Source organism: Tiliqua scincoides, chromosome 7 (genome assembly GCF_035046505.1).
Source record: "Tiliqua scincoides isolate rTilSci1 chromosome 7, rTilSci1.hap2, whole genome shotgun sequence".
Classification (NCBI taxonomy): Eukaryota; Metazoa; Chordata; class Lepidosauria; order Squamata; family Scincidae; genus Tiliqua; species Tiliqua scincoides.
In genome coordinates this window covers 77,714,668-77,735,681 of record NC_089827.1, presented here as the reverse complement: position 1 = coordinate 77,735,681, position 21,014 = coordinate 77,714,668, and the positions used below count along the sequence as shown (strand labels likewise).

The 21,014-nt window shown below is 43.6% G+C and overlaps 1 pseudogene; it reads right to left on the bottom strand.

Moving 5' to 3' along the window:
• Window positions 1–1,165: 1,165 nt before the first annotated feature.
• Window positions 1,166–1,282, bottom strand: LOC136658275 (5S ribosomal RNA; annotated as a pseudogene).
• Between the last annotated feature and the right edge of the window lie 19,732 nt (window positions 1,283–21,014).

Here is a 21,014-nt window from a genome sequence, read left to right as displayed (position 1 = left end):
TACTTTTTAGAATGATAATCTGTTGGGACCCACTGGAGGTGATAACCTGGAGGTGATGTCATGCCCGGAAGTGACATCATCAAGCAGAAATATTTTTAACACACCCATACAACCAAATCAAATCAAATCAAGTAAGTAAAATAAAAGTTTACAGTTAAGTATAACAACCCAAGACAGTTCTGGGCTACCTGGGAATGTGGTTATGATATGGCAAAGTGCCAGATCCTGGCCCCCCTCCCACTCCCCACCCACCCACCCACCCCCTGGAATGCCTGCCCTCCCCCTACCCCAGAATGCCTCCCTTCTTGCCCTTCCCATGCCCCCCCCAACCCCTGCATTGGCTGAACTCGGCTGACGCAACATTACCTCTTCCTGGGGTCCACGGTGATATGAGGAGAATGGCGCACATCCATGCACCAGCCTAATTCCCCACAGAGTGGTGCAAAAATGCTTTAAAGCACTTTTGCGACACTCCTAGGCTGGCGCATGGATGTGCTCTGGTCTCCCCATGTTGCCATGGGCCCCAGGGAGAGGTAAGTTAAAAAAATTATTTAAAATAAAGAAGAACCCTCTTAACCCTCCCAAGCTGCAGCTCTGTATAAAAAAATTACCCAGATATCTCAAAGGCTGCAATCCTGTTACCAGGGAGCAAGCCCCATTGACTATCATTGTTAAAAGTATAGACATATTGTATTGGCAACCTTCAGTCTCGAAAGACTATGGTATCGCGCTCTGAAAGGTGGTTCTGGCACAGCGTCTAGTGTGGCTGAAAAGGCCAATCCGGGAGTGACAATCCCTTCCACACTGGGAGCAAGTGCAGTCTGTCCCTGGTCTGTCTCCCTGGCTATGGGCCTTCCTTCTTTGCCTCTTAGCCTCAGACTGTTGGCAAAGTGTCTCTTCAAACTGGGAAAGGCCATGCTGCACAGCCTGCCTCCAAGCAGGCCGCTCAGAGGCCAGGGTTTCCCACTTGTTGAGGTCCATCCCTAAGGCCTTCAGATCCCTCTTGCAGATGTCCTTGTATCGCAGCTGTGGTCTACCTGTTAAAAGTACAGATAAGCTAACCAGCCAAGTTAGAGAGGCTGTAAAGGGCAAGGAAGCTTCCTTCTGTAAATGGAAGTCTTGCCCTAATGGTTGGCAACCTTCAGTCTCAAAAGACTATGGTATAAGCCTACAGCACCGGGTATTCCCAGGCAGTCTCCTATCCAAGTACTAACCAGGCCTGACCTTGCTTAGCTTCTGAGATCAGACAAGATCAGGCACATGCAGGGTAACAACTGCTGCTTCCCTAATGAGGAGTATAAAAAGGAACATAAACTATGGCAAAAGAAATGTAAGAAGGTGATATGGGAGGCCAAGAGAAACTATGAGGCACACATGGCCAGCAGCATTAAGGGGAACAATAAAAGCTTCTTCAAAATGATAGAAGGAGGAAACCCGCCAGAGAAGCGGTTGGCCCTCTGGATGGTGAAGGAGGGAAAGGGGAGATAAAAGGAGACTTAGAGATGGCAGAGAAATTAAATGAGTTCTTTGCATTTGTCTTCACGGCAGAAGACCTCGGGCAGATACCGCTGCCCAAATGGCCCCTCCTGACCAAGGAGTTAAGTCAGATAGAGGTTAAAAGAGAAGATGTTTCAGACCTCATTGATAAATTAAAGATCAATAAGTCACCGGGCCCTGATGGCATCCACCCAAGGGTTATTAAGGAATTGAAGAATGAAGTTGCAGATCTCTTGACTAAAATATGCAACTTGTCCCTCAAAACGGCCATGGTGCCAGAGGATTGGAGGATAGCAAATGTCACGCCTATCTTTAAAAAGGGAAAGAGGGGGGACCCGGGAAACTATAGGCCGGTCAGCCTAACATCCATACCGGGTAAGATGGTGGAATGCCTCATCAAAGATAGGATCTCAAAACACATAGACGAACAGGCCTTGCTGAGGGAGAATCAGCACGGCTTCTGTAAGGGTAAGTCTTGCCTCACAAACCTTTTAGAATTCTTTGAAAAGGTCAACAGGCATGTGGATGCGGGAGAACCCGTGGACATTATATATCTGGACTTGCAGAAGGCGTTCGACACGGTCCCTCACCAAAGGCTACTAAAAAACTCTACAGTCAGGGAATTAGAGGACAGGTGCTCTCGTGGATTGAGAACTGGTTGAAGACCAGGAAACAGAGAGTGGGTGTCAATGGGCAATTTTCACAATGGAGAGAGGTGAAAAGCGGTGTGCCCCAAGGATCTGTCCTGGGACCGGTGCTCTTCAACCTCTTCATAAATGACCTGGAGACAGGGTTGAGCAGTGAAGTGGCTAAGTTTGCAGATGACACCAAACTTTTCTGAGTGGTGAAGACCAGAAGTGATTGTGAAGAGCTCCAGAAGGATCTCTCCAGACTGGCAGAATGGGCAGCAAAATGGAAGGTGCGCTTCAGTATCAGTAAGTGTAAAGTCATGCACATTGGGGCAAAAAATCAAAATTTCACATATAAGCTAATGGGTTCTGAGCTGTCTGTGACAGATCAGGAGAGAGATCTTGGGGTGGTGGTGGACAAGTCGATGACAGTTTCGACCCAATGTGCGGCGGCAGTGAAGAAGGCCAATTCTATGCTTGGGATCATTAGAAAAGGTATTGAGAACAAAACAGCTAATATTATAATGCTGTTGTACAAATCTATGGTAGGGCCACACCTGGAGTATTAAGTCTAGTTCTGGCTGCTGCATCTCAAAAAGGACATAGTGGAAATGGAAAAGGTGCAAAAGAGAGCGACTAAGATGATTATGGGGCTGGGGCACCTTCCTTATGAGAGGCTACGGCATTTGGGCCTCTTCAGCCTAGAAAAGAGACACCTGATGGGGGACATAATTGAGACATACAAAATTATGCATGGGAAGGATAAAGTAGATAGAGAGATGCTCTTTACACTCTCACATAACACCAGAACCAGGGGACATCCACTGAAATTGAGTGTTGGAAGAGTTAGGACAGACAAAAGAAAATATTTTCTTTACTCAGCGTGTGGTTGGTCTGTGGAACTCCTTGCCACAGGATGTGGTGATGGCATCTGGCCTGGATACTTTTAAAAGGGGATTGGACAAGTTTCTGGAGGAAAAATCCATTATGGGGTACAAGCCATGATGTGTATGTGCAACCTCCTGATTTTAGAAATGGGCTATGTCAGAATGCCAGATGCAAGGGAGGGCACCAGGATGAGGTCTCTTGTTATCTGGTGTGCTCCCTGGGGCATTTGGTGGGCCGCTGTGAGATACAAGAAGCTGGACTAGATGGGCCTATGGCCTGATCCAGTGGGGCTGTTCTTATGTTCTTAACTACAATTCCCAGGAGGCCTTGCAGGTCTCTTGTTATCTGGTGTGCTCCCTGGGGCATTTGGTGGGCCGCTGTGAGATACAGGAAGCTGGACTAGATGGGCCTGTGGCCTGATCCAGTGGGGCTGTTCTTATGTACAGAATCTGTAAGATTTCCCCAGATATAGTCACATACCATGCTACATCAAGTCTACACATTGAAATGAATAGGGATCCACCTGAAATTGGCTCATGACCCACATAGTGGGTCCCAACCTACAGTTTGAAAAACAATGGGGGCTTACTCGGTTCAGCATTTCTTTCTGTCTGGTGTGAGACTTCAAACTTCAGAGTATCTTAGTACGTTTGTTACTCCCCCCCCCCGTTTTGTCTTTTGTCCTTTGATAGTATTTGCATAATTCCATTTGATTAAAACTCTTCTTTAGCCCTCCCCCCTTTTGCATTTTCAGTTGTGCGATGGTGCTGTCCTGGTTCTACAGTTGTAATACACACCTTCCCACCTCCATCTAAAAGAATACCTGTATAAACAATGTTAGTGTGTGGAAGAAAAGGCCAGGCTAGAATCTTTTCCCATGACTTGCTCCCTCCATTTGCGCAGCCAAAAAGAAATGAGCAGCGTGAATATTCAGACATGGAATTTCCTCACCGGCAGTCTGAAATGATGTGGCCCAGCAAACGTTCTCTCTCAGAGCTGCCCTGATAGTATTTCATTAGATGTACTCATTGGTCTTCCTCGGAGCTGCTCAGAACAGTGTGCATCATTTACCCAGGTTGTCTCCTGTGCATGTACTGGTATCCTTCCCCACTTCAACAGCAGTTCCAAAGACCATCCTCTGATGCCTCTTCTGGGCCAGCTCTCTGAGTTTGTAATGGCCATAACTGTTCACCTGTTGCACGGCTGATAAGCAACTCAGAACGACTCGGTACACAGGGATGAAGGTTCACAGGCTTTTATTTGAATTGTATACAGTTGGTCCACAGGACTCATGTCCAAAGCATGGACCCGGTTTTGACTGTGTCCAGAACTCTTATACGACTCTTGGACCTTTGCCTGAAAATCTAGACTTCCCATATGCTGAAAATTTGACATCATAAATGGGGCTAATTCCTAATAGGATATAGATAAGATACCGTTTACATAAAAGATAGAAAATAGGTGGGCAGTAAGTGGGCAAAACCATTGATTGGCTCTGATTTACATACAGGTGGGGTTTCACCTCAAAACTTAGCCAAAATTAAACAATTTCCAAAAGTTTCCAAGAACCAGTAGGGTACGCTATAATATCATTTTATCCAGTACCGACCCAGTACTGTCCCTTACTCGCATCCATCGGTCCAATTAGGGACTTTCTTGACAGGTCTCTGTACCATCCTCACTAAGAGGTGACCATTATCTCTCTCCACATGCCTTTCTCCTATGCTAATGTCTACGTAGAAACACCCATGAAGCCTTCCTGCTATGTTGAGGCTTTTGTCTGTTCTTAAGACTTTTCTAAAATCAAGCATTTTGGTTCTTTAAGAACTACTTCTATGGCTAATTCTATATAACTATTGTGACCCTTTTACTTTGGGTACATACGTTGGTTTGGTATCAAAGGTAACTTGGTCTCCATATGTATTGAAAGTATGAAATCTAAAAGTTACCGAGTCTCTCTAGTGCATTCTGGCATTAAGTGTGTTTTCTGCCAAGGTCGTGAGGCCCATTTCTCCTGCTTACTTTGAGGCCTGACTGTTTCTGTAAAACTTCTGTGAAACTAACATTAAGATTTTTAATTATTTGTAATTTGTTTTAATTGTTGTTTTTAATGTTGTATTTTTAATGGTTGTAAGCTGCCTTGTGTGCCCTTTGGGCATAAAGGTGGGATATAAATTAATAAAATAATAAAATAATAATAATAATAATAATAACAAACAGCTTCAAACAGCATTTCACTATTCTCTGTGTTTCTAGGCTTTAGCAACGTGGCTTTTAAGCTTTTCGTACAAATGGTATGCTTTTAAAATCAAGCAGCTCTTTAGCATTGTGTGTATGCTATAGTATTTCTGGGCTATCCAGTGGCTCTAGGGTCAAAGGTCATCATGCCTCACACCTACTTAAAATGCTCTACAAAACTTTGACTTTAAAGGTCCAGTATTCCAAATTTCCCAAGCACAACATAGAGAACGTCAGTAAAAGACAAAATCTTTGAATGTTCAAGGTGACTGTTATTGGGATACCATTGACCTGGTCTTAAGGATACAGATCAGACCTTTTGCAATTAAATATTGCTGTATTAACTGGTTGCCATGCTTTTAAATATTAATCTTGTAAATTTTTCCTTCCAGCTGTTACAGGAACTGGAAGGGTGGAAGGAGCGAGTTGGTCAACTAAGCAAACAGGCCAAAGTGTTGGAGTCTTCCACAGGGGATATGGAGGAAGCTCTCAAGGACAAGGAGAGTCAAGTCCAGGTCAGTGGTGTGTGTTGGAGCCATGTTAGATGCCCTTACCCCTCCTTTCCTCTGCCTGCTGCAGTGGCCCTGCTTTCCTTGTAAAATAGACTAGTAATTTCCTGGTGAATACGTAGATGAAACTCCCAGGCAAAAACAGGGCCATGGTGCTTCATTGGCTTCTTATTGATTCCATCAGTGCTGCCCCCAAGTTCTCGAACTGGGCAGATCACGCTTCAGCAAGCTGTTGTGGGGGAGCAGGGGCTCCTTCCAAAATCAAGGAAGCGACTTTGGTTTTTCCTGGGGTTCCACTTGAACCCCATGTAGGTGCATTCCAAAGAGAAACTGTAAAGAAGGTTTATGTTGCACTCACATGCAAGATTATTTAAGATTATTTCTTATATGGGGAGGCAGTGCCATTTTATATCCACAATGGGTGTCACCCCCTCTGCTACCTGACAGCCCCCCTCATGATGATGAGCAGTGGGTGCTGCTAGCAGCAATGGGCCTCTGATCAATGGCACTTGGTATTCAGGCATGAAACGCGCCACCCAGAAGTAGGCTGGTGGCGAAGTGATTGCATCACCAGTCATTGCATCACCACCAATTGTTTCCAGAATGACACAATTTGCAGCCAATTGGAGGCCAGGGCAAGAGGGAGGGCCAATCCACCACCAAATACAGCATGAAGTGCACTCACCAGCATCACAGTAAGGACGTGAGACTTGAATGACACTCCTGGCACCCCCCTGGAGTGCTGCACTTGGGACACCCCCCTCCTAATGGCACCTGTATAGGGAGAAAAGCTGTCCATAAAATACTTGATATTATAGTTGCTAAGTTGATTGACATGGCATATTCCCCGAATGAACTCTGCAGCTTACTCGGGTGGAATCCAAGGCATTACTTGGGTGGAGACCTGGCATGTTTGTTTTTAAATCTTGTGTAGTCGCTGGCAGAGTGCTTGTTGAAGATGGCAGACTGGAGCTGTGTCACAGAGGAGGAGGAGGAGGATGAAGGCAACTATTTCAATAATGAGAGAAATGCTGAAACGGAAAATGGGGAGGACTCAGGTGAGCAGATGTCTCTTCTAGGAAGAGGAAGAGATAGAAGAAAGGAGGAATCGTTTTATTTTACTTTCCGATTCTAGACTGTAAATCAGTGTTTCTCAAACTGTGGGTTAGGACCCACTAGGTGGGTCACAAGCCAATTTCAGGTGGGCCCCCACTCATTTCAATATTTTATTTTTATTGTATTACACTTGATGGTATGTGACTTCATTTGGGGAAATGTTACAAACCTGTACTTTGAACAAGCTGCTATGTATATTCTTTTCACAATGAGAGTCAATGGGACTTACTCCTGGGTAAGTGTGGTTAGGATTACAACCTAGGGTTGTTAAAAATTTTCCTGCCTGATGATGTCACTTTCGGTCATGACATCACTTCCAGTGGGTCCTGACAGATTCTCATTCTAAAAAGTGGGTTCCAGTGCTAAATGTGTGAGAACAACTGCTGTAAATGTTGTTGGCAACCTTCAGTCTCGGAAGACTATGGTATCGCACTCTGGATGTGGTTCTGGCACAGCGTCTAGTGTGGCTGAAAAGGCCGATTCGGGAGTGACAATCCTTTCCACACTGGGAGCAAGTGCAGTCTGTCCCTGGTCTGTCTCCCTGGCTATGGGCCTTCCTTCTTTGCCTCAGTCTGTTGGCCAAGTGTCTCTTCAAACTGGGAAAGACCATGCTGCACTGCCTGCCTCCAAGCGGGCCACTCAGAGGCCAGGGTTTCCCACCTGTTGAGGTCCTAAGGCCTTCAGATCCCTCTTGCAAATGTCTTTGTATCGCAGCTGTGGTCTACCTGTAGGGCGCTTACCTTGCAAGAGTTCTCCATAGAGGAGATCCTTTGGGATCCGGCCATCATCCATTCTCACGACATGACCGAGCCAATGCAGGCGTCTCTGTTTCAGCAGTGCATACATGCTAGGGATTCCAGCTCGTTCCAGGACTGTGTTGTTTGGAACTTTGTCCTGCCAGGTGATGCCGAGGATGCGTCGGAGGCAGCACATGTGGAATGCGTTCAGTTTCCTCTCCTGTTGTGAGCAAAGAGTCCATGACTCGCTGCAGTACAGAAGTGTACTCAGGACACAAGCTCTGTAAACTTGGATCTTGGTATGTTCCGTCAGCTTCTTGTTGGACCAGACTCTCTTTGTGAGTCTGGAAAACGTGGTAGCTGCTTTACCGATGCGTTTTTTAGCTCGGTATCGAGAGAAAGAGTGTCGGAGATCGTTCAGCCAAGGTACACAAAGTCATGGACAACCTCTAGTTCATGCTCAGAGATTGCAATGCAGGGAGTGAGTCCACATCCTGAACCATGACCTGTGTTTTCTTAAGGCTGATCGTCAGTCCAAAATCTTGGCAGGCCTTGCTAAAACGATCCATGAGCTGCTGGAGATCTTTGGCAGAGTGGGTAGTGACAGCTGCATCGTCAGCAAAGAGGAAGTCACGCAGACATTTCAGCTGAACTTTGGACTTTGCTCTCAGTCTGGAGAGGTTGAAGAGCTTTCCGTCTGATCTGGTCCGGAGATAGATGCCTTCTGTTGCAGTTCCAAAGCCCTGCTTCAGCAGGACAGCGAAGAAAATCCCAAACAAGGTTGGTGCAAGAACACAGCCCTGCTTCACTCTGCTTCGGATGTCAAAAGGGTCTGATGTGGAGCCATTGAAGACAACAGTGCCCTTCATGTCCTTGTGGAAAGATCTGATGATGCTGAGGAGCCTGGGTGGACATCCGATCTTGGGGAGAATCTTGAAGAAGCCGTCTCTGCTGACCAGGTCGAAAGCCTTTGTGAGATCTATGAAGGCTATAAAGAGTGGCTGTCGTTGTTCCCTGCATTTCTCCTGCAGTTGTCTAAGGGAGAATACCATATCAGTGGTGGACCTGTTGGCTCGGAATCCACACTGCGATTCTGGATAGACGCTCTCTGCAAGTACCTGGAGCCTCTTTAGTGCAACTCGGGCAAACAGCTTTCCTACAACGCTAAGGAGAGAGATGCCGCGGTAGTTGTTGCAGTCACCCCTGTCGCCTTTGTTCTTGTACAGCGTGATGATGTTTGCATCCCTCATGTCTTGAGGTACTCCACCTTCTCTCCAGCAAAGACAGAGGATTTCATGCAGCTCAGTGACAATGATCTCTTTGCAGCACTTTAGGACTTCAGCAGGGATGCTGTCTTTTCCTGGTGCCTTGCCAAAGGCAAGGGAGTCCAGGACCACGTGAAGTTCTTCTAGGGTTGGTTCACTGTCAAGCTCCTCCAACACATGCAGGCACTCAATGTTGTTCAGCGCTTCTTCGGTGACTACATTTTCTCTGGAATATAGCTCAGAGTAGTGCTGCACCCAGCGTTCCATCTGCTGCGCCCGATCCTGGATGACCTCGCCTGCTGCAGACTTCAGAGGGGCAATTTTCTTCTGTGTTGGACCTAGGGCTTGCTTGATACCATCATACATTGCCTTGATGTTGCCCGTGTCAGCTGCTATCTGTATCTCGGAACAGAGCTGGAGCCAGTAGTCGTTAGCACATCTCCTGGCAGTCTGCTGGACTTTGCTGCGAGCAGCTCGGAGGACCTGCAGGTTGCACTCACTGGGACAGGCCTTGTATGCTGCTTGAGCTCTCCTCCTTTCCTCAATGACTGGTGTCAACTCCTCAGAGTGGGCTTCAAACCAGTCTGCCGTCTTGTTGGTCTTCTTGCCAAATATGGACAAGGCGGTGTTGTAAACGGTATTCTTGAAATGTTCCCATCTGTTGGATGTGTTTGCATCGGCCGGGCCTGGAAGAGATTCCTCAAGTGCTCGTGCAAATTCCTCCACTTTCCTCTGATCCCGGATCTTGCTGGTATCAATGCGAGGTCTTCCTTCCTTTTTCATGTGATACAGTCGCTTTGCTTGCAGTTTCACTCTGCAGCACACCAGGGAGTGGTCAGTGTCGCAGGCAGCATCGTGATAACTGCGTGTGATCTTGATGCTGGGAAGACTGGAGCGTCTGGAGAGAATCAGGTCGAGCTGGTGCCAGTGCTTTGATCTTGGATGTCTCCAAGAAACTCTATGTTGGGGCTTCATGTTGAAGAACATGTTGCTGACACAGAGACCGTGATGACAGCAAAACTCTAGCAGGCGTTGGCCATTTTCATTCATCTTCCCAGTGCCGAACTGAGCTAAGCAAGTGGGCCACAAACTGTGATCAGCACCAACTCTAGCATTGAAATTGCCGAGGAAGAACAATAGCTCTTGTACAGGGATCTTCTTGATAGTGGTGGCCAGGTCATCGTAGAATTTGTCTTTGGCTTCTGCTGGAGACGACAGAGTCGGTGCATAAGCACTGATGAGTGTGACAGGTCCTGCTGATGACTGGAGCTGCAGGGACAAAATTCTTTCACTTCCCACAGTAGGTGGGATGATGGATTCCAGCAGAGTATTTCTGACTGCAAAGCCAACGCCATGTTCCCTGGTTTCGTTTGGTGGTTTTCCCTGCCAGAAAAATGAGAAATTTCTCTCCTTGACAGATCCGGAATCTGGCAGCCTTGTCTCTTGAAGGGCGACGATGTCCATCTGCAGTCTGCTCAGCTCCATGTCGATGACAGCTGTTTTGCGTGCGTCATCTATTTCTTGCAGGTCATCAGAGAAGCCGGGTGTCATTGTCCTTACGTTCCAGGTGCCCAGTTTTAGGGCAGGAGTTTTCTGTTTTCTGTTGCATGGTGCAGAGTTGTCGATCCACTTGTCGGTTTTCACCCTAAACCCCATGCACCCCATGAGGTTAACGGACCGTGGTGAGGCAACACCTTACTAGCTGGGGACTGCCCAGCTTAAGGCGGGCGGTAGCTGCCCAATGAGATGCAGTGATCTCTCCCACCGTCGGAAGCAGCCCCTGGCGTCACGCTCTACGCCAATCGAGCGAAGACTTATAACCGGTAAACTGCTGCTTCCTGTGTTGTGCCGATGCCATATGGCGAAGTTGGAGTGTCCTCTCCAGTGCGCGAAGCCTGGGTAAAGAAGGTATGGAGGATAGGCTGTTACCCATGCAGCAAATCCCCCCTCTCCACGTCGCTGAAATGGTCCAATGGAAAGGCAGAGGCCAATACGGTTGGTTCCAGCGGCGTCGCAGGAGTTGCCAGAACGTGACTGTGTTCAGCCATGAACTGCCTCAGGGACTCCGGCTCCTGATTTTGCCTCGAGGTTGACTCCTGAAGCCTTTTCCATAACTGGATGTAGCCACAAGGCAGTGGAGGTTTGGGATCAGAGTTTTCCTTCTTTCAGATGAGCTGCCTTCCCAGGCTGACCAGTCCCAGCTACCCGGTGGCTGTTTAGTCACCTCTTATGGCACGTACAGCCAAACTGAGGGCCTGTTCTTATCCCCGGCCCCTGGGGGATGACGCAGGAGTGGAGGGGCAGAAAGGAAGATTGTGGAAGCAGGGATGGGGCTAATGGAGGGTTGCAGAGAGAGAGGGAGCAGGGACGGTGCTAATGGAGGATTGCAGAGAGAGAGGAAGCAGGGGTGGGGCTAATGGATGATTAAATGTATATCAACAAAAAAAGAAGGGGGGCCCCTCATACTGGAGTCAAGAAGGGCAGCAGCCTGTTCCACTCCACACAAAAGTTGAGTGGAGTTTCATCTGCGCTTGGTGTTGGTGCACCCTGCACACCAACAGAACTGCACATTAGTAAAATGCGTTCAGAATGGATGTTCTCACCACGGAACTCCAATACTTAAATATATTGAATCGTTGAGACCTCCACCCCCTTCTGTTGTATGGCTTGCCAAAATGCAGATGAGCAAAGCAGGCAGAACTTGCCCTGAGCTTGCGGATGAGCAGGCCAGAAGAAAATGTCTAGAGAATTAAACTGGAGCAGCAATGCCTGTCGCATTTAATGGATTAAGGGCCCAATCCTAACCTCCTTGAGCACCAGTGCTGAGCTCCAGCAGTGATGATGGGTGTCACGAACGTACCATGAGGCACTTCTGTGGTACCCAGGGAAGAGGGGCCACTGGGGCTGGACCTCAGTGCCTATTGGAGATGCCGTGGGAGCGCCTGGAGGTAAGTTGCACCGCTGGGCAGCAGAGTGGGTTTTGGGGATGGGGGCACATTCCAGGGAAGAAGGAGTGCAGGGTAGAGGGAGTGATTGCCCTGGGAGGGGTTGGGAGCAGCAGAGCCCTGTTCCACCAGATCCTACCCTCCGTGTCAGGCTGCAAAACCTGACATGGGAGTTCTCCAATCTGCGCCAACAAGGCAGCCAGCAGATTTGGGTACCCCCACTGTGGGGCCTGTGCCCTTACTGTGAACATCCGCTTCCCCCTAGGAGATCTCTGGTGGCCTCCTCAGGGCCGCAGGATACATGGGTTGCCGTTTTGGTGCCGCTGCACCTGCCAGGGATAGGATTGGGCTGCCCACTTGCCAAACCTGTCTCAGAAATGCCACTGTTTATATTGAGTTTAGTCAGAGAGGTCATGTCTTACCATTACCAGTATTTATATACTACCTTTCTTGGATTTCTCCTCCAACTTTAATCCAAGGCATAGGCAGGCTTTCTAAATCACCATGTAGGGATTTGTACAATTACAAGTTCTAATCTTTCATAGAACGCCTTCATTCCAGGTGGAATTGTCACAATCCGGTACAGTGGCATCACTAGGATTCGCGTCACCCCATGCAGTGGGCGGGGCAATGCCCCAGGTGGTGGGCGTGGTGATGTGCCATCGCTTCGCCCCCACTCATTTTTTTTGGCTGTACCTTTTTTGTTATAACACAGATATTTTGTTTCATTGCATTCTGCATGAAATTGCGCATTGATTGATATAGAACATGATGGTATTATTCCTCTAAATTCTGATTTTAGTGATTTTGAAAACTTGTAGAGTCACACACACACACCCCTGTGTCAACTTACTAACACCTTATTGCAGCAGTTCTCAAACTTTTAGCACTGAGACCCACTTTTTAGAATGACAGTCTGTCCAGGACCCATTGGAAGTGATGTCATGGCCAGAAGTGACATCATCAAGCAAATTAAAATAAATAATTATAAATAATTAAATTAAAATAAAAGAAATAATTAAATAAGGGGGAGCCAGTCCTGTTCCACCAAGTGAATCTACTCTGAAGTAAGTCCTATTGTGGTCAATGGGGCTTACTCTCAGGAAAGTGTGGGTAGGATTGCAGCCTATGAACCCAATCCTATGCTTGTCTACTCAGAAGTAAGTCCCATAGTGGTCAATGGAGCTTACTCTGTAGTTTGCCTGCAGTAACACCCCCCAAAAAGAATCAGGGAGATTTCCAGCCCTCCCAGTGCCCAGTTTAAAGTTCTTCTATTTCAGGCACATCAGAATAAAGACCCTCCTGGCTTTGCAAGTGCAAAACAGAAAACTTTCCCCTTACCATTCAAGCCTCTTTTTTTGTCCTTTTTAGTGGGGGAAGAGGCTGCCTTCTGGAATATATGTTGAGCTTCAGTTCCATCAGATCGGGACCATTCTGGTGTCCTCACATTCCTCTTTGCCTGGCCTGACCACCAGCCAAGGCTTGTCTGCCTACTCGCAGGTTGCAAGTAAACACAACCGTGAGGCTGCTTCGCTTTCCAAGGGGCTGGGAGGGAGGGACCTCCTTCTCCCTTTTGTGTTTTTGGGGGCTGCATTCATTGGATCAGGACCATTCTGACGTCCTTGGAGTCCTCTCAGCCTGCCCTGAGTCCACTCAGTCCTTGCCTGGACTAAGGCAAGTTCACCTACTCGCGAGTAAATGCAGCCACGTGGCTTCTTTTCAGGCTCAATAGATGCAGCTGGGAAGGAGGCAGGAAGCTCCTTCTCGTATTTTGGGGGGCTGCATTCATTGGATCAGGACCATTCTGGTGTCATTGGATTCCTCTCAGCCTGCCCTTTCTGATGGACTATGGCAAGTACACCTACTCACAAGTAAACACGTGATATGGCTCACTTTCACTTTCCATAGGGCTCCATGCATTTTTTCTTTCCGGTTTTTTGGCCATAATTTTGAAGGAAAGGAGATAGTTCAATTCTGTTTTTTGCATTGCATTCCGCTGGACATTCCTCATCCAATGGTGTAAGGCACAACAGGGTAGCTCTGAAAGCCACTAAGTTAGCGCATCCTCCCCCCAGGGCACGTCACCCCCCCGGTGAGTCACCCAGTGCAGCCCGCACCCCCTGCACCCCCTAGCGACACCAGTGGTCTGGTATCTTTCTGGCTGCATTCGTCTCCACACTTTATCTGACAGCACTCCTTCACTCTCACTGGAGGCAAGGGTATTCCTCCACTCTTGTCACCAGCTTGGATGACTCCAGCAGCAGCAGCTCTCAGATATTTCCGACAGTCTCGAACTGTGTTCCCAGATGTTCTTTTCTGTCTCTTCCTCCCCACCCCCTACTGTCTTCTTAAACCCCAGAAAACAGCTAACGTTGAATTGGAAAAATAGATCTTTGGTACCTAGATGTAGTAGCTGTGTTTTTTTTTTATGAAACCAAGACTGCTTATTTAGTGACCTGCTGTGTTTCCCCCTCTATCCCTTTAACCAGATGATCAGGGAAACCGAACTATAAGGAAGCTGGTTCACGCTGTTATGGTAATGAAACAATACTATGCATTTTTCTCAAATGTTTTAGAGGAGATAAGCCAAAGGAAGTGTTCAATGTATGCAGTCTTGCCATCTTGCATATCTTATGGGCATGACAGGAGTATGGTCAGGGCCAGATTAACATAACAGTGAAAGTAGCATATGCTTTGGACCCCGCATTTTTGAGGACCCTGCACCCAGTGGCATTGCTATTTTTTCCCCCTATTTATTTATTTATTTATTTAACTATAATAAACATAAAATAGAAAAACAAATACATACATAAACAAAATTCTAATAAAGCAGCACGAGCGAAGCCAAAAACATTCCCATACTTATAATCCAAATACATACAGTCCAAACATTAACAAATATTAATCTATACCACTAATACTTCAAAATCAATCTTCAAATCCAAAATACCTCAAATCCCCATCCTCTCTCTGATTCAAAAAATCAATAACTGGACTCCAATTCTTCAAAAAGTTTTCTGTTGAATTCTCCCTAAGCAAAATTGTTAATTTATCCATCTCCGCATAATCCATAAGTCTTATCCACCATTCCTCCACCGAAGGTATATTCATAGTCTTCCAATTTTGAGAATAAAGTATTCTGGCAGTGCTTATCATATACAAAAATAAAACTTCATTTTTTCTTTCCCCATACTCATCTGTCATACCTAATAAAAATACTTCTGGCTTCAACTGTATATTTGTTTTTAAGATCAACTGTATCTGTGCGTGAATTTGTGACCAATATTTTTTAACTTTTGAACACGTCCACCACATGTGGTAAAATGTTCCCTCTTGTTTCTTACATTTCCAACAACTATTGGACATAGTTTCATACATTTTGGCTAATTTACTTGGTGTCACATACCAACGATAAATCATCTTATATATATTTTCCTTAATGTTAACATTCAAAGTAAATTTTGTCTGTTTTATCCATAATTTCTCCCATCTGTCCATTGAAAGTTCATAGCCCACATTTTTTGCCCACTGGATCATGCATTCCTTAACCTGTTCATCTTCTGTTTCAAACTTCAAAAGCAATTTATATATTTTAGATATTACCTGCTCATCTGATCTTAATTGTTTCTCCAATATTGTCTCTCCCTCTTCAAAACCATATAATTTTTTATCAATTTTAAATCTTTCTAATAATTGTAAATACATAAACCATTGGCAGTCAAAACCCACTACAATCAATTCCTCTCTAGACTTCAAAATACATTGACCTTGATTACATTTCAATAAGTTCTTATACAATAACCATTTATCTCCTGGTACAGTTCCCAAACCAAAATGTGCTTCTTGTGGTGAAGCTAAGAGTGGAATTTTGTTGTAAAACCTTTTCTTATAATGATTCCATATCTTCCACAGTGCATGTCTAACATAATGATTCTTGAATTCCATATTCACTTTCAACTTATCATACCAAAGATATCCATGCCAACCAAATCTTAAATCATATCCTTCTAACTTCAACAATTTTTTGTTTTGCAAAAATATCCATTCTTTAAGCCACAGAAAACAACATGATGCATAATAAGTCTTCAGATCAGGCAGTCCTAAACCTCCTCTTTCTTTTGCATCTTGCAAAATCTTAAATTTCACTCTTGGTTTTTTCCCTTGCCATATAAAACCTGTCACATCTTTCTGCCACTCTTTAAAAGGTTTATCAGAAAGTAATATTGGTATATTCTGGAAAAGAAAAAGCATTTTTGGTAGTAGTACATTCATTTTAATTACAGATATTCTTCCCAAAAAAGATAATTTCAACCTTTCCCATCTTGCAAAATCTTTTTTGATTTCACCCCAAACTTTAACATAATTATTTTGAAATAACATACAATTCATGTTTGTCAAAATAATACCTAAATACTTAATCTTCTTCTCCACCTTGAACCCAGTCTTATTCATCAACTTCGATTGGTCTTGTTCGTTCATATTTTTAGATGAAATTTTAGTTTTCTGTTTATTTATCTTAAATCCTGCTAATGATTCAAACTTCTTCAACTTAACCATCAACAACTCTATGTCTTTTAAAGGTTTTTCTAAGATCAAAACCATATCATCTGCAAATGCTCTTAATTTAAAACATTCATTTTTAATCTTTGCACCATGTAGTCTTTCATCTTATCTAATATCTCTACAAAACACTTCTAAGGCAAGTATAAATAAAAGTGGCGACAATGGACATCCTTGTCGTGTTACCTTTTGAATCTCAAACATTGTTGATAATTCTCCATTTACCACTACCTGCACAGTTTGTGATGTATAAATTGACTTTATCCATTGAATAAAGTTCTCTCCAAAGTTCATCTTCTCTAAGACAGCAATCAAGAAAGTCCAACTCAAATTGTCATACGCCTTCTCAAAGTCCAAAAAAATCAATGCTAATTGTTTCTCTATCCTTTTATCATAATATTCCAGCAAATCCAATACTATTCTAATATTATCACTCATGTGTCTTTTCGGTAAAAAACCACATTGATCTTCATGTATAACATTTTGTAATATCTTCTTCATTCTGTTTGCTAAAATTGCTGTAAATATTTTACAATCATTATTCAACAAGGAAATAGGTCTGTAATTTTTTATATCCATCAAATCCTGTCCTTCTTTAGGAATCAAAGTTATATTTGCTGCCTTCCATGAATCTGGCATTTTCCCAGTCTGCAAAATATCATTCATCGTGTTAAGCAATGGTAAACTTACTTCTTCTTCTAAACATTTATAGAATGTGTTTTTTTTGTTGTTGTACTATTTTATAATCTTTTATTTGTTGTACTATTTTTTAATCTCCTGGGACTTCTATTAACTCATATTCCTTCTTTTTAATTTCCTCCTCAATTTTCTGAAACTTAATTTGTCTCTCTTTTTTCCATTCTATACTTTTCTGAATAAAGTATCCTCTCATAAAGGCTTTACTAGCGTCCCAAACTATCCTCATTTCTGTTCCCTTATTTAAATTCAAATTAAAAAATTCCCTTAATTTCTGCTTAGCATCCTTTATTATAACCTCTTTTTGTAACAACAATTCATTCAATCTCCATCTATATGTTGTAGGTTTCTTCTTAATAGTCATAGTTATTGGATTATGATCTGAAAGAGTCTTTGATAGAATTTCTGTTTTAGAAGTTTTTATTGCAATATCCTTCGTCACCCAGAACATATCTGTTCTTGAAAATGATCTGTGTCTTTCTGAATAATAGGTAAACTCTTTTATATTTCCATTCCTTTGTCGCCAAATATCTACAACCCCTAAAGCTTCTACCAAATCAAAAAAAGTTTTTGGTAATTTCCCTTGAGAAATCTTAATCTCCTTCTCAGATTTTTTATCCCTTTGTGGTGACACAACTGCATTCCAATCTCCCATCAAACAATAACTTGAATATGAGTAATTTAAGAGTACATCCAATAATTGCCTAAAAAAAACTCCTCTTTCTTGATTTGGAGCATACAAACCCAAAAGTAAAGTTCTTACTCCCGAAATTATAACTTCCACAGCCAACCACCTGCCTTTTTCATCTGCAAACACAAGTTTTGGTTTTAAATAATCTTTAACATACATAACCACTCCATTTTTCTTCTTTGAATTTGTTGAAAAAAATTCTTGTCCTAACTTTCTCTGTATTAAGTAGTTTGTATGACCTTTTTTAATATGCGTCTCTAAAAGGCAAATCACATCTTTTTTAAGTTTCTTCAAATAATAAAATATTTTTCCTCTTATTTGGAGCATTAGCTCCATTAATGTTCCAAGATAAAAACTTATACTCCATAGCTAATCTTCTGAACTAATTATTTGAAAGTCTATTTGGGTTTGTTGCATATCCTTTAGATTTTCCTGTTCTCTTCTTTCTCCTCCTCCTTCGAATTCCTTCATAAAATCTTTAGCTTTCTGAACTGTATCTATTCTATACATTCTACTCTGACATCTAAAGATAACTCCTTCCAATTCACACCATCTAAAGATAATTTTCTTCTGTTTCAAAACATCTACCAGAAAGCCATATTCTTTCCTTTTCTTTAGAATTCTAAGTGGAACCTCCTTCATCACAATAATCTGTACTCCTTCTACTGTAAGCTTCATCTTTGCATGTTGTTGTAAAACCCTATCTCTTGTCCTTTTGCTTATGAAATGCACTAATATATCTCTTGGAAGCTTTCTCAACCTTGCAATCCTTGTATTTACTCTGTAGACTCTATCTCCAACTCCATCTCATTAGGATCACTTTTCAAGCAAATTGCCAAGATTTCTCTCATCCTGGCTCTTATCTCCTCTCCTTCCTGTTCTGGTATAGCTCTGAATCTTAAAATATTTTCTTTTTGCGCCTGTTCCATCAATGCCAACATATCCTGATTCCTATCATCTCTGACTTCTAAATCCTCAAATTTTGTCTCATGAACTTTCCTTGTATCATTTATCCCTTTTATCTTTATCTCTGTTTCTTCCCACATTTTATCCCAAAGTGACATGTTTGTTTGCATCTGTAAATTCATCTCCTGCATTTTTTGATGTAATGTTTCGAATCTCCCATCCATCCCTTCTATTTTTTTCTGCAAACGATTTTCCATCTTCATTAGTAAGTCTTGAATAGCTTCCAGATTCAACTCTTTCCCTGATGATCTTGGTGGGGATTTCTCTTTATGTATCTGTTCCAACGTATTACGTCTCCTGGTGGACATTTTCCCTTTAAAAATCTCAGTATTTCACAATCCTCAGGTAATGATCTTAAATTTCCACAGGTGTTCCAATCTGTAACACTTCACAAGTAGTTATCTTAATTTGCCACCAGATATCTGTATACTCCTTTATGCAAAAAGCTCAACAAGCAGCCTTTTAGTATTGTAACCATAACAAACTTCTCACTTCCCAGAAGAGATGGTAAACACAACTGATATGCTCAGGGAGAGGAGAAAAAAAACTTTTTCAACACAACAAAAAACGAGACTGTCTTTCTTCTGTCCCAAACACAGTAGAGTTTTATAAGAAAAAAAAAACTCCAAAGTAATAAACTCCAAAAGGGTTTTATAAAAACTCTTCTCTTCTCTTCTCGACAGTCTCGATCCCAGCTTGAAAATCCACCTGACTGGGCATTTAATTCTTAGTCCTTTAATACTTCTTATCTTGTTAATGTTGGTCCTTCTTCATCTTTCAAGTCCAAATATTTCTTGCTCTTTCCCAACTCTGTTCTCCTCTACGTGCCCCAGAAAAATAAAGCTGTAGGAAGGGGGGTCAGGCTTACATTTACGTCTGTGGCTGAGCTCGATAGTCTCCAACTCCTTCGCTCTGAAACTGTTTTACACCCAGAGCCTTCGCCCCAGGAAGACAAAACAGGAACGGTCTGGAGTTAATTATGGTTAATCTCACGCCAAGACCCCTTTCAATCCAGGGGTGTTTAAATTAAATCCACAGATGTATATGCTGATAAGCAGAGCTTCCAGCAGCCGTCAGCCCGCCATGCCTCCCTAACCGGAAGTCCCAGTGGCATTGCTATTGAGGGGCAGTGCCCTCCCCAGGAACCAATAGCCCAGGGCAAATGAGAGGGGTTGTCACAAGAGGCAGAGGCCATCCAAGATGGCAAATCCACTGAAATCCTATTCATGCCTACTCAGAAGTCTACTGCAGCATTTTGTGGTGTTTTGCATGCGCCCCCAGCCTTGCTTACTTGAGCATCCCTTACCCTTGGTCCTTAGCCACTTATTACATAAATTCCAGAGAGCGGTAGCCAGTTTATGTGTACTGTAGAAGACTGCAGTCAGTTCTTGAGCAAAGACGGTGTTTGTTAGAGCAGTCTTTTGTACAGACATATGCTCTTTTTTCCCTAGATTTGGAACTAATTCAGTGGACAATGTATTATTCAATTGTACTATCTGCTGGAAAGCAAATTTTTAAAAAATTGATTTAGTTTACCATGCAAGTAAATAATTTATGTTTTAATATTACTGCATTTTTAAAATATAAGACCCCTTTATAGCATGTGCTACAGGCCTCGCATGAACTTAATCCGATGCTGAGTATGGTGTATTTTTACACAAGTAACTTTTGTTTTCACTTGCACAAGTTACTTTCAAAGTCACAGTGCAGTTGTAACTTCCTAGACCAAAAGTCCCATTGAACTTAGTAGCACTTCCTTCAGAGCAAACATGTCTTGGACTGCACTGCACATGATGGTGTTTGGTTTTGTTTTTTTAATGCTATGTACAGTGGTATAGCTAGAGAGGGTGCAAAGCACTAAGTTTTGCAGGGAGCCTCAGCACAGCATGCATGCGGTCCCTCCCCTTTGGAGCCATTTTGGGCGGTGGGAGCAAAACAGAGGCAGGGAGGCAAATGCCTCTGTTTTGCTTCTCCTACCTAGAAGGGCTCCAAAAGGGAGAGATAGGGGCCACTTGCATGCTGTGGTGAGGCTCCCTGCAAAACTTAGTGCTTTGCACCCCCACTAGCTACACCACTGGCTATGTATCTCTAAAAGAAAGAAGGGATGAGTGACTGTCCTTTAATTGAAGGATGCTGCCTGGCTTTCCCTTGCCACAAATTGACTACTGCTCCAGCCAGCAGATGATCCAAGAATAAATGAGGATTTATTGTACCAGGCAAACATACAGCAGGGGTCTCTTACAGTGAGAGTCTTTAAATAATACGTCTTCTCTTTAA